This window comes from Schistocerca serialis, chromosome 2, assembly GCF_023864345.2.
Source record: "Schistocerca serialis cubense isolate TAMUIC-IGC-003099 chromosome 2, iqSchSeri2.2, whole genome shotgun sequence".
Classification (NCBI taxonomy): domain Eukaryota; kingdom Metazoa; phylum Arthropoda; class Insecta; order Orthoptera; family Acrididae; genus Schistocerca; species Schistocerca serialis.
The window spans coordinates 534,196,560-534,211,965 of NC_064639.1; positions in this window are offsets into that span (position 1 = coordinate 534,196,560).

Sequence of the window (15,406 nt, forward strand, 5' to 3'; positions counted from 1 at the left end):
ATACAATTTTCCTGTTGTTTAAATTAATGTCCTGCAGGAAGGTAAAAACTGCGATGTGTAAAGTTGTAAAAGGCAAAGACGATGCCTCTCTGAAGTTACCCATGAGTATTATTACGCTTTCAGAAAATTTGAAAATTGAGAAAAGAGGTACCTGTAAAACAGTAGTAGTTCATAACAATAACGGCAGCAGAAAAGAGTCCGAATTATCTTCTATACTCAAAAGTTTCCATTGTGTTTTATTCTTCAGGCTTTCAAATGATGCCCTGGAAAACCTTTTCAGCGTGGTCCGAACTAATAATCAAGTTCCACATTCCCTCAGTTTCAAGACCAGACTGCGACTCATTGCTGCCTCACAGTAGTTCCGCCGCAGTTGTCATAAAATGCAGTTTTGACGCTTCTTATTTCTGGAACATGAAAATCTAGGTTTTCAGGGATGAGTAAACGCACCAACTTTCGGAAGGTTTCCAATATCAGCCTTCACAAAATGGCTACCCATTGCTACTTAAATGTTGTAATTTCTATTTCCATCTCTAAATAAGTGAATTGTACGCAGGAAAAGTACAGAAAATACGAGTAATAGCAGCTTCGTCTAACGCTCTTAAAACACACGTACATCTCCAATCAGACTCCTAGAGTGGCCAACGATAAAATCAGACTGTGGCGCATACGTCATAGCAAGTGACACTCCAGGTCTTACGAGTGACAGCAGCGTTGTCCGACCCGGAGCGAGTAACTATTTCCGAGCAGTTTAATGTTTCTCGACTGCATGTTTAAGTGCATGCATACACTCGATAGCACACGAAGAAGTTATGACCTTTAGTGGGTACCTCTTCAATTACGCATCGATTTCCCGTGGGCCCTGCACAGTCTAGCGTTCGAAAGTGTGGCGAGTAGGCAGACTAGAGTGACATCATATGTTCTTTGGGGGGACGGAAGTTCTCGTGGGCTCCGACTCCTAGCTGTAACGCCACCAGAGCATCAGCCAGTAACTTAGCGTTTTCGATCACGTGATCAAATTTTGAAATTTAATGGTTTTTAAGCTTTAATTACCCAAAAATAACAGTTTCCGAGACGATTGACTGAAAGTACTGTTTGAATACTACAATCATTAATAATAGCAACTGTCAGACCATATTTTTAGCTTATGAATATATGCTGTTGAGCCGTGTTGTCCATGTTTTGTGAAATAACATCTTAACCATCAGGGTTAGCTTTTCGTGGTACCGGAGGTCAGACAGTCTGAAAGGAGGAGGAAGTTGTTGCGCATGCGCCAGCAGCCAGTTTGGGTGGCCGGATGCCGTAAGATGAGAGTGTTTGTTGGGGGCCGACGGCCGGAGCTGGCTCGCCGCCGCGGACGCGGGCAGTGGGCCTCGCGGCGGGGATCGATGCTCGGCTGTGCTGTGGGGCGCGCGGCGCCGCGCAGCGCCAGACTGGCGCCGACCCACAGGCGACGCCGCCAATGACGCCGCCGCCGCCGCCGCGGCGAGGCGACGCCCAGCCGGCGGCCGGCGGCGACCAGACGGCGCCAGCGCTGCGCGGCGCTGCCAGCCGTGGCCGCACCAGCGCCACCGCCACAGCTGACCGCACCCCGCATCTCACAGCGGCCGCCGCCCGCTCACAAACCACAACGCTGTACTGCGCGTACCACCTCACGCCGGCCTCGAACTTTATAGCCGGTGCTTCAGCCATTTCATAATTCCCTCAAATGCTTTTCGCCGTGACCTTCGTACTTTATCTATTTTTGTTCCAGTCTCACTGCTGAACTTTCCATTTCATTCAGGACCAAACAGATCCCAATCATTTTCCAACCCAGTCTCCGCGCAGTCGCCATCTCTAACACTTCAATCGATTCAAATTTTGGTAGATTATTATTTCTAGTGTCCCAGTTGGACATTATAAAAATTATCATTATCATCTTAATTATTCGCCATCTAATACAGGCCTCCTCTTGTCTTTCACAACTTCTGAACTGCGGGCAGCCTTCTCGTAATTATGAGAACTGCGGACAGGGATAAAATGGGGGCATGTAAACGGCGAACAGGAGATTACATCTACATCTACATTTATACTCCCCCCACACACCCAACAGTGTGTGGCGGAGGGCACTTTACGTGCCACTGCCATTACCTCCCTTTCCTGTTCCAGTCGCGTATGGTTCGCGGGAAGAACGACTGCCGGAAAGCCTCCGTGCGCGCTCGAATCTCTCTAATTTTACATTCGTGATCTCCTCGGGATGTATAAGTAGGCGGATGCAATATATTCGATACCTCATCCAGAGACGCACCCTCTCGAAACCTGTACAGAAAGTTGCACCGCGATGCTGAGCGTCTCTCTTGCGGAGTCTGCCACTTGAGTTTGCTAAACATCTCCGTAAAGCCATCACGCTTACCAAATAACCCTGTGACGAAACGCGCCGTTATTCTTTGGATCTTCGCCATATCCTCTGTCAACCCGACCTGGTACGGATCCCACACTCATGAGCAATACTCAAGTATAGGAACGAATGTCTTGTAAGCCACCTCCTTTCTTGATGGACTACATTTTCTAAGGACTCTCCCAATGAATCTCAACCTGGTACCCGCCTTACCAACAATTGATTTTATATGGCCATCCCACTTCAAATCGTTCCGCACGCATACTTCCAGATATTTTACAGAAGTAACTGCTACCAGTGTTTGTTCCGCTATCATACAATCATACAATAAATTATCCTTCTTTCTATGTATTCGCAAAACATTACATTTGCCTATGTTAAGGGTCAGTTGCCACTCCCTGCACCAAGTGCCTATCCGCTGCAGATCTTCCTTCATTTCGCTGCAATTTTCTAAGGCTATAACTTCTCTGTATACTACAGCATCATCCGCGAAAAGCCACATGGAACTTCCGACACTATCTACTAGATTAGTCAGCCAGATAGAGCTATCCGGCAGACACCACGAAGAGGTTGGCTGATTGTGTCCCACATTTTCCACCGAAATTACAACTGAAACAGCAGTCAACAAACATATCACTGACCAACATCCAACTGTCAAAAATTAGTCGTCCAATTACTTCTTCTTCATTTTTTGAGCTAAAAACTTGAAGGCAACTCTTTTAACAAAACTGAACCGATGCGTATCTCCTTTCCTGAAGTCCTGTGTCTGCTCCCTTGGTACTGTTCGCAATCCTGAATCTCACGTATGTGTCTTCTTTCAGCTAAATCATAATCTCCACAAGACGGTACACAGAAGGATGCGCAGAATAAAACGAACCATTCAGTTTAAAATTAAAATCTTCGCAACTGTTGGTGGTAGGGTTTCTGTTGAATGAGTGGTCGGTCCAGATAGTTGGCGGAAACAATGCTTCGATAGACATATACGTGTCGAAAGCGTAGTCGGTAAATTTTGTATAATTCTGTTTCAACACATGCTGCCCGTTATACCACACCCATTCACTAGGGATAACTGCCATGAAATCATTTTGATTTAAAAGGTAGCCTGCATGACAGTCTCAATACCACCAATATCATCAGCTCCTGAAGTATCAACTTATTCGGCCTGCAACAAAAATACCTTTGAGTGCTTTTCTTTTCAATGACTGCTCAGCTTTTGTCGGTTCAACTCTTAGCTTGTTGGTTTTTCTTGACCATCACTGACATTTCTGGCTATAGCTGTATAGGGACCCAAGGAGGCATGACAAGTTTTAATAGTGCAAGCACATGTCAGCGTATCAGTAGTCAACTCCCAGCAAATCCTAAGCTTAGATCCGTCCACTAAAGACAGTCGATACGATGTTTCGCTGTCCAGGTAATCTGTGGTTACCTCCACGAGTCCTGGAATAGAATGTGGAACACATATAGGGGTAGTTTACTTACTTTCATTATATAAAATACTGTAAGTTTAATATTATTCAAATGGTTCAAATGGCTCTGAGCACTATGGGACTCAACATCTTAGGTCATAAGTCCCCTAGAACTTAGAACTACTTAAACCTAACTAACCTAAGGACATCACACACACCCATGCCCGAGGCAGGATTCGAACCTGCAACCGTAGCGGTCCCGCGGTTCCGGACTGCAGCGCCAGAACCGCACGGCCACACGCGGGCGGCTTGATATTATTAAGTCAGATGTAGGTATAAATATTAATGTTAATATTTTTATTTTCACTTACCAACTGTCTACACAACAACGGTTCTCCCGATCAACTGTCTCTTGGCCCGCAATCTTCGGCCACTGATATAGTTGGTTTCTGGTTCCGTGTTGGCGCTGCCCGCAGTGGCGGGATGGTAGGACGGGTAGTAAGGTTTGGCCGACTGCGGGGCTGCTGGACAGGCTGGCTATTAGGAGTTCCAAGGTCATTAGGTCAAGACAATCGACAACGGTGGGAAGACTGGCGTGCTGAACACGTACCCCTCCATGTCGCATCCGACGACGCCATTGTCGGAGGATGACACGACGGACGGTCGGACCCGATTGTCCCGTCTAGGGCCAGAACGCGGAAGTTCTATCTTTTACCGTACAATTTGCTATGTTATTATGAAAGAATACACTCCGGATTTTCTTTCTTTCTCGATATGGCCAATTGTTGACCGCGTAGGACTTAGGGTTCTTGGCCTTTCGATCCTCTATTTTCGGAATCCCTTCACTCTTCTTTTCTTCATCTCCTCGGAAATGTGATATATGTTCCTTTCAGTGTTTCTCTTGAAATGATTTTATGCCGTTGGCTTTGCTTCTGAATGCTTCTCTGTTCTGGATCGTCTGTAGCGTATTTTTAGTTTCTTGCGCATCTGTTTCAATATCTTGTGCCCACTGATGTGTTGTAACTGAAAATCTATTTGCTCAGTCGGTTCTTGTTCATTCTTATTGGGCGTTGAAAAATCTCAAGCTTGGTTTCAGCATCGTGCCCTTATCTTTGAGGTGTAATTGTAGAGCTTCTCGTTTTCGAGCGTCTTCTGAGGCCCCAGACTTTTCCCGAGACTCTTCCCTCTCTTTTTTCCAAGTTCTCGCAACTGTCCCTTTTTATTTAAAATCGGACAGTCCTTATGGTTTTATAACTCAACTGTTGTGCCTGATTTTAACCTTCCAGGACATCGCTCGTTTGTTGAACTTGTTCTGTCATCACTTGTAAGAAATGTATAATTTTCAGGGTCTTCCTATAAGTGACTCTTTATCCAGTCATTAGTGTTGGATTCACTCTTATAAGTATTTGAATTTATCTGTTCTTTTAGTCTTTCCATATTTTAGGCCAAGTATTTCTTCCTTTCACCCCTGTATTCCACATAAACCATCATTTGAGAATTTTACACCCTTTTCCCGCGATATCATGCAAGATCTCCACCTTTCCTTGAGCGTCCATCCACTTTCTGGCTAATAGGGCAAGTTACCGGCGAAAGCTAAACACCTGATTTCCATGCTGTCTCGTTTCTTCGCAAGGAATTGTCCTCTTATTCCTTACAACTTGACAGTTTTTTTTTTCCTAGATTCTCGTTTCTTCTCCAGGAATACGGCTGGAGATAACGCGTCTCTTTGTCTTACCTCTATCTTTATTTCAAAGGGCTCAGGGATTCCTCCAAAAAACAAATCTTTTGTGAAGTGTCGGGCTTTGCAAATATGCGACTGGCCGTTTTTAAGTGCCGTAGTTATCAAAACACCAACAGCACGTAACCCTACTCGTATTCTGACTCCCAATACCCGCCATGGTAAGTCGATACTTTGTTGTTGATGCTTCTGCTTGCCATGATGGATATTGGGAGCAATGATGTAAGTGTACCTACATACCGTTGGTATCTTGATATCTGTAGCTCTTGAGAACGGCGTAAAGGGCGAAATTAGTCAATCCTGCAAATCACAGTAAAAATAAGTACTTGTAAATAAAGTAATAAGAATCAAAATGGAACAATGTCTCTATCTCTGTACTAACAATAAAACCAATGTGTCTGTATGTCTGGTTGTCTAAGTATGCAAATCTCCGAAATTAATAGACGAATTTTCATGGGGTTTCCACAGACGCATAGGCTTTATTCAATCAAAACTGGATCACAGAAGAGAGGATATCGTAATGTAACGTGACATAGGAAAACATATTTAAAAGCACACTGTCTTCAGACAACAAGTGGCCCATCGGGACCATCTGACCGACGTGTCATCCTCATCCTGAGGATGCGGATAGGAAGGAAAAGTTATTTACTCTATGACATTTCCATATTAGTGAAAATGCTTTTACTCATTATGTTCTACGTAATACAGTGCTTATACTACGCTCAACCTGTTTAATCCGTACTTACCTACGTAATTCTCCTCTCTCTTGGGCAGATGATTAATGTTATTTGTTCCGTATGGTTAACAAAAAAGGAGAGAAGATGGAATTAGCTTAATGAGATGAACGAATTTTCTTGGGATCAGCACAATCTCTAATTGTTGGTCCGCCACTAATAAAGTGACGCTTGACCGTGGAAAATAGTTTAAGTATTTCAACACTCGTATTACCATAGAAGCGCGATACTTCTTTTAAATGTATCGGACTTCGAAAATTAAATTTTAAAAAATGCAGATTCTTTTATTTATCATGCAGTATGCATGTAATGCACTGATGGCTGCTGTCAATAGCATCATCGTATTAGTAACACCAACGTCGTTTTCGCCCCCAATTATAACTCTGAAAAATACCTTCAAAAACAAAGCTATGACGGGAAATACTAATAACATTACACCTCACTAAATCATGTTTGAATCGTCATTAATTAGTCTCGGCTATAAAACAGCATCATCTTCTTCAATCCGCGCAAACAGATCGGGCGTCAAAAGACAAGTGATTCAAGAAGAAGTAAGACAAGAGGCTGTGTGTGAACTGGCACAGTTATCTTGATAATGGCCCCTGCATCAAGAACTAAACGAATTTGGCCTTTACGTGTTAAGGGATATTGACGATATAACGTGCCAATTGAAATGCATTTGCCACGATATCATCAATACCAAGCCGAAAAAATGCTTGTATAAGAACCAGAGGTGTCCCAACGTGTTACTGACTCGATAAACATGATGAAGCTCTGTCTCTTGAATAAGTCATCTAATTATTTCAGAAATTGTAGTCATTTGTTTTCTTTGTCATGTACATCGGATCTACCGATTTCTGTCCCACACAGATAATTCCTTCGTGGTATGTCGTCTTTTTTTGAGCCTTAGAGTGCATTACACTGCACTGACAAATTGTTAAGTCTAATATTTAATTTTTATAAATCATAGGACTGCTTTCATAATTCATTGGATTGTTATTGTAATTCATTGCATTATTTTTTGTAATTCAATGAACTGTTTTTGTAACTGTGCTGTTATGCTGTACTCCACTGCTTGAAATTTTTGTAACAACAGTGCAACTGGATTAGTTGTTGATCACTTATTTGTACGTTTGTCTCATTTAAATTATGGTCCACTGGTTCATTTACATCTTGTGAGGTATAATCATGATAAACATTTACATTACGTAAGGAATTATCTAGGTCAGCATCAAATAGACAGAAAATATTATTAGTTGAAACATTGGGATACCTTTCTGACCACGAACCTTGATCGAGTTCTGAACTACGTGAATATTCAGCTTTCGTGTCAGTGAATTTGCTTTGTTCAGTATTAAGCTCCATACTAGCACTTCTTCTGTATCTATGTTTGTGTTCTTTCTTGTATGGACGATGACACGAAATTTAAGGAATTAAAATTTACAATAACTTCGAATAAATTGTGATTTGAAATAATTATCTATCTGATAACAGTGTTCAACATTTACTTCTTTTATGTAGTTCAACAAGAAGAAATGTGCACATAATAATGTGGCGTGAGTTCACCTATACGTTAAACATGTTATATGAACGGCCATTTGTAACCAGAAAAATGTTGCATCGTTGAATTTATCATGTATACAGTTAGAAAACAATACTTTGTACTTGTAGTGGACGAACAATTCAATATCAAACGCTGTACGCACTTTGAGACAGAAAATAATTCTGATTCCCTTATTTTTCTTTCCTGGAGTAGTTCCTCTCGTGACACATTTACAAGTCCTCTCACACTCGCCATTATTATTCGTTCTCCCCCTCGAGTAAGTCATTAAAATTGTTTGTCCCATATAGTTACCAAAAAATGGAGAGGAGATGGAATTATCTTAATGATGGCAATATATTTTTTTCGGATCAGCACAATCTGTAATTCCTGCTCCGCTACTAATAAAGTTATGCATGACTGGTGAAAACAATATAAATATTTCAACGCTGGTATTAGCATAGAAGAGCGGTATTTCTTTAAACAGATCGGACTTCAATCCCCATTCCGGAAGTAACGTAGGTTCTTTCGTTGATCATGCAGCATTCATTTAAGGCAGCAGAAATGGCTGTCACTGGATAGCGTGACTGTATTAGTAACACCAACGCCGTTTTCGTTCCTGATTACAGCTGTGAAAAATACATTCAAAACGAAGCTAGGACAGCGTTGATCATGTTTAAATCAAACGTAATACGTCTAAGTTAGGCAACAGCGTGACCTTCTACAATCCATACGAACAGATAAGGTTCCAAAAGGCAAGTGATACAAGCGGAAGAGTATTAACCATTTCCAGACAAAAACATAACGAAAAATTACAGAGAATATAAAACTCTGGGAGGTTGTGGATTTACTTTTCTCAATTTTTAATTTCCTATTATACACACTAATATTTTTCAACACAAAACTAAGTCTCGGTGTACGTTGTCACAACCAGACTGCTGAAGTGACTTGGATGAAATATGGTATGGAGATAGCTTGAATCCAGAGGAAGAACATAGGCTACCTTAGAAATAATTAAAAAGGTCGGTCCCTGAGACTGTGATGCAGGGGTAGAACATCGTATTTTACATCACTGAACATAAACTATGTTAAAAAATTATTAAATTTGTTGCATAATCTCATGCTTACTGCAAAAGGTAGAAATATGAGGGCAGCTGACATTATTGCGCCTACAAAAGCTTCCTTATCATCACTCATAATAACAAATCTGCTATATGTGAGGACATCTGTTGATGACAGCTAATCTTTAAAAAATTAATAAATTCATAACTCTGATAAACCTTATTAAGAAAATATTAAAATCATAGTATATTCAGTATACAGTAAGCGCTCACAACAATTTTCGTTATCTTTTATGGTCATGTGGAGTGTTTGCTTGTATTGTCTGCTATGGCCCATGCCGGCAAAAATCATAAGGCGATTACATTCACGGCAATGTGCAGCCACTGCTCATTGTTTCTTAACTTTTGTTAATATAATTATTTCATTGTTAAAACTTGAAGAAAAAGACGTTTCGTGTATTAATTTTCTCCCTTGAGCCGAACTTAGTATTTATGAATAAAATATATTAATGCATCAACAAAAGTAACGTTAAGGGAATTTTAAGTCTACTGATAACGAATAGAAAGATATTGTTTTCGGGTTAGCCGCATTGTTATAAAAACGGTATGTAAATCTCCAACATGAAGAAAAAATAGCGAAAGAGAAGCAATACAAACTCAACTTCAGTTTTTGAATACAGAAATTACGTTAGGCTTTTGCAATTTCTTGGTCAACTTAGTTAGTTCAGTGAGCTACGTCAAACTGTTGACAGGATTTTTGTAGGTATCTTATGAGTTCCAAATGAAATGAAGGCAGAATTTTGATTCGTTTATTGATTTTACTTAATGTGAAAACGTTTTTGGATTTTTCATTGGTCTGGTAGGCCAAATTGTACTTTCTAGTTCACTGAGCGCCTCTCGTATTGCTGTCGCTGATTTTGACCTGGTTCTTTTGTTTGTCAACAAGACTTTTACTTCGCTAAAGACTCTGAATATTACTTTCCTGGCAACATTACTAGTAGATACTGTACTGAGGAGTGACTTTTCCGTTTCTCACAACCTTGCTCGCACATGTGATCTTACAGTGTATTTGAGTTTTGTGCAGTTGTGCCGCTCACCTTGAACTCCACACATGAATATTAGATATTAACTCCTCAGATACTATGTCATTTGTTTTGCGTCACTTCTTCTGAGCAAAAATATTTTCCTGAATATCTTAACACTCCTCGTAACATCTTTACGCACTGACGTTATGTTCACTGATCCCCTTCTACAAGTTAACTGATTGGGAAAGTTCACGTCAGTTAGTTATTCACAGACGCATGGCTCTCCCATCACACAGCCAGGAAACTGAATATGCCTCTGTTACAACAGCATTATCGGGTAATTTGACCCCCATAGCAGAATTTGTTGAGTTCGACTATTGTGTCATGAGTTTAAATGCTAGCGTACTATGTCCTGCCGATTGATGCATATTTCTAGTTAATGTGGGCCGTTTTTGAAGAATATCAGAACGGTTCTATTACAACGCAAGTACAACCTTTACCGGACAAGCCGCTAATAAGATATGTAAGTCCTCAGTCAAAATTGCCATCAAAGGGTCTCAATTACTGCAAAACCACCTCGAGTACGGAGTGGTTCTAAATATTTCTTGCAAATAACGGGGGATGGTTTCTGCAATCAGACCAAATTTCCACATACCTATGAGTATGTAGCCCACAGATTTTGGTAGTGATAAGCAGGCGTCACACAAAATGTAATGTGGTAAACCATTTGCTATGGAGACGGCTGTATTTTCACAGAGGCAGCACAAAAGAAAGGTGTTCATCTCTCTAATACGTGGATAGCATATGCTAAAGTTAACAGCATGGGATATACTGTTGGGATGGTGCATTTACGAAAGCACAGCTAGTAGTGAACGGCGCAACGCGGCCAGATGCTAACCGTGTATGAAACACAGAACGTAATGCGTTGTTTAAGCCATAACGGGGCTGAATGGTCATTTCGTATGGACGAAGAAATGGCAATGTGGGTGAAACAGCGTGCTCATAATTGGAAAATTTTCCACACAGGCAGCAACCACCGTGCAGGAAATTTGCAACACAGTTCGACAGACGTTCGATATAATTTCGCGTCACTGCTAAGTGTCCCTGTGGGTGATGTACGCTCGCCTGCCGTAGAGGAATTTTGCGTTACGCAGCGTGAACAATGGCACAGGTACCAGTACACGACAACATGGACACTAAATGAATATGGTCACACTTATTTGTGTTGTATATGACATACCTATGCCTTGTCCCTAAAGTCCCTATAATTAGTACAAGGACTATGTGATGCTGATTTCCATTAACTGATGAAACTTTGCCGGTGATTTCCTTATGAGGCCGCGACATGCTAATGTTTCGTCGCACCTTTTATTCACCATCGAGGTCACATTACGGAAATATGATATCACAAATTGTCATAACATTCTCATATTAATAGCTAACAACCCCACTTATCATTAGTAAATCAGCTATCACCCCATGCGTTCGTTTTTAATTACTGTATGCTTACAATTAGTTGTTTCGTTATATGACCTGTATCGTGGATGTAGTCGCCTACCGTACTTCACGATTATTATCATTTTTATTACTGTATTATTATTGTTAATGTTATTACGGATTCGATAAATGAAAACATGCTGAATTCTGAGCAATAACTTCGTAAGACAGTGGATCTCGTGTAAAGGCCCAATGCATTTTCTTACCCTTTCTCTTGATCTTAATCCACTTGAAATTTTATTTGGGGTACACAATACAAATTATAGTGAACACCGATTTAGGACAATAATTTCCCAAGACGGTCGGTAGGGCCCACTGCAATGGCCGGAATTTTCTCTTGATCTCACTTACAGGTGGCTACTTTTTATTTGCGACGAAGACTGGGGAGGAAGGCCACACTAGAAATACGGAGAAAGCAACTCTGATAAACGACCTTCAGCTAGCGTATCCTTAACGCCTGTGTGGTTGTTCTTCAGGACTCATTGAGGGTGTTTACATCATGCGACCACTGTGCGACCTCTATTATTATTTCTTGTACCTCAGTAGGGACGCACTGCATGATATTTGTCCCAGCGAACTTTCCTTCTCTCTCGATCGAGTTATTCTTCCTCTTTGTTTGGTATAAATATTTGACATTTTGAAGCTCCTTATATACCTGCGGTCGAAATGGAAACCGAATGGCAGAACAGCTGTGTCAGACCTAAGACCGATGACAAACAATGTTGTTTCCTTTCCCATAATGTTACACTTCACCAGTTGAAAACAATGATGACAGAATATATTTTTCAATTATTTTTATTCGTTGCTGGAATTTTGCTCTCGCTGTAGAGGCATACTTTATTATTCTCATCATTAAAACTAAACATCATTTGGTCATATTTGACACTGCAAAATAAAGGACCACTCTTAATACGTACATTAAGAAATGGTTCAGTTTCACATTTAATAATTGTCGGGGCTGACGGTAATATTTCAGCACATATTAGAGAAGTAACCTCTGCCTGAATTGATAATTGAGCAAAAGTAGTTTTCTTCTGTCTTCCACCTAGTGCATGAAATTGTTTCAAAAGGTTCAAATGGCTCTGGGCACTATGGGACTTAACATCTGAGTTCATCAGTCCCCCTAGAACTTATAATTACTTAAACCTAACTAACCTAAGGACATCACAAACATCCATGCCCAAGGCAGGATTCGAACCTGCATCCGTAGCGGTCGCGCGGTTCCAGACTGAAGTGCCTAGAACCACACGGCGACACCGGCCGGCCATGAAATTATTAGATGATAAAAAATCACGTCTTCACTGTAGAAAATGGTGTTTTGTAAATTCCCTCAATCGTATCCGAAATAGAAGGGTCAACAACTCCCTACGATTTAACAATTTAACCTACATATTTTATCAGAATGAGATTTCCACTCTGCAGCGGAGTGTGCGCTGATATGAAACTTCCTGGCAGATTAAAACTGTGTTTCCGACCGAGACTCGAACTCGGGACCTTTGCCTTTCGCGGGCAAGTGCTCTAGAATCTGAGCTACCGAAGCACGACTCAAGCCCGGTCCTCACAGCTTTTTTTCGTTCAGGAGTGCTAGTTCTGCAAGGTTCACAGGAGAACTACTGTAAAGTTTGAAAGGTAGGAGACGAGATACTGCCAGAAGTAAAGCTGTGAGGACCGGGCGTGAGTCGTGCTTCGGTATGTCAGATGTAGAGCACTTTCCCGCGAAAGGCAAAGGTCCCGAGTTCGAGTCTCGGTCGGGCACACAGTTTTAATCTGCCAGGAAGTTTCATATCAGCGCACATTCCGCTGCAGAGTGAAAATCTCATTCTGGAAACATCCCCCAGGCTGTGGCTAAGCCATATCTCCGCAGTTCCTATCTTTCAGGAGTGCTAGTTCTGCAAGGTTCTCAGGAGAGCTTCTGTAAAGTTTGGAAGGCAGGAGACGAGATACTGGCAGAAGTAAAGCTGTGAGGATCGGGCGTGTGTCGTGCTTCGGTAGCTCAGATCGTAGAGCACTTGCCCGCGAAAGGCAAAGGTCCCGAGTTCGAGTCTCGTTCGGGTACACAGTTTTAATCTGCCAGGAAGTTTTATATATTTTATCGCCTGCTTCTATTACACTTTTTAATCTACAGAGAAGACAGTAGTTTTTCACGAAATTGACCAAAATACGCTGTTTGTGTGACCTTAGATGAATTCGAGAATATCTACCAGCTGTACACTGTTTCCTACCTTAATCACTTCTGAAACATTATTTTGGCACTAGGTGAAAAAACCATAAATGGACAAGTGCGAGTAGTATCGCGTTCAGAGGGTTTCGTACATACTTAATTATGTATATAGAATAATAATTGCCCTCGTGCAAGTCTTTCCGCTGGGAGCCACTTCGGTCACTTGTCTGTACCTAACCTACCCGAGCTATCGAACTGGGGAAACGGGACCTACAATATAATGTAGCACGATCATGTGTGATTATTGTGGTATGGATGGGATGGTGAATGGCCGACTTCTGTTTAGTGGGAGAATTTTAGGGAAGCGCAGTTCTTCTGTAAAGGAGACCACATGTAGCACGACAATGTGTCCTACTCTAGTCTCGAGTGTTTGGGATCTGCACCAGGTCGGATTAAAGGAAGACATCGAAGCATTACAGAGGTAGGCTTCTTGATTTGTTAGCTGTGGTTTCGACAAACAAGTAAGTGTTACATAGATGCCTCGGGAACAAACGGTAGTAAGGCAAAGTTCCTTTTGAGAAACACTAGTGAGAAAATTTAGAGTCGGCATACGAAGCTAGCTGCAGAACGATCCTACTGCATCTACTTTACATTTCGTGTAAGGACCACGAAGATAAAAGAAATGGATTCCCTACCGTGGCATATAGATAGTCGATTTCCTCTCGCTCTATCTGCGATTGGACGAATCATTAAAAGCTAATGTTCTTCTGTTTTTCCTCAAAAACGAGAATGAGATGTGTTAAAAACACAGGAACTTCAAATATTTTATAACATAAATAGCAACAGTATTGTTTCGTAATAAAGCTGCGGAAAATTTGGTAACAAAATACATCTACTGCCTTTTCAATGACCGGTACGTCGGCACATTTAAAGGCCACAGATCCACTGTCAGACCTTTAGCTGCTTTGTAAGGACGTTCATTGGCATGTCAACACGCCAGAAATGCACATTTGTGGCAGCTATAGTGCGTTTTTAATTTCAGTTTAGAAATTGTGACGGGTCATACGGTGAAATATGAAAGTATATGTAGTGAGCACCATCACCACGTACTGTTTTACATTCTATGTATTATTCGCAGAACGTCAATGCGGCTGCACAAGTACTGAGTGACCAAACTAAATCAAAGTAAGATTACAAGTAAGGTTAATACAGTTCTAATTCCTTGGAAGAGAACCAGAGTAACATACAGAGGTAACAGAACACTAATAGTCACTTGGACACAAAGTATACATCTGTAAATCGATGTTCATTCGATGGACGCTGGCATGCAGGGCGTCGTTCAAGAAGTAAACATTCGTAGATCACTCGAGGACAACTTGGAGGCAACTCCGGCACTGGGACCAGAGAACCCCTAAATACTCGGTAAGCAAGGGTGCTGCCGCGCACTATACGATGATCGGAACTGGAAAGTGGTTGGTGGTTAGTTGGTTACAAGCCTGCTACCGTAGCAACAACCAATCAAAACAAAAGATTGGCCACACCTTCTGTCCCATGCAAAGCTGTCATACGCCACTGTTGCCTTAGCTGTTGGTCAACGGTCAACTATAAACGACAGTTGTGGTTTTCAACACATCTTATGTGATTTTTTTTTTCCTTTATGCTTTCTTTCTCAGTGTGGCATATTTCTTTTACGGTATTTTAAAAAGCTAAATGTCACGCTGCTTTGAACAGTGAAGACTTTTACAATCGTGCAGAGCTAATTCAATGTTTCGTGCTAACATATGAATATATTCAATACGGAACTGTACAGCTGCTGCTACCGGAGCCATATTGAACTTTTCCAAAACGGCAAACCATTGACAACCCCCTT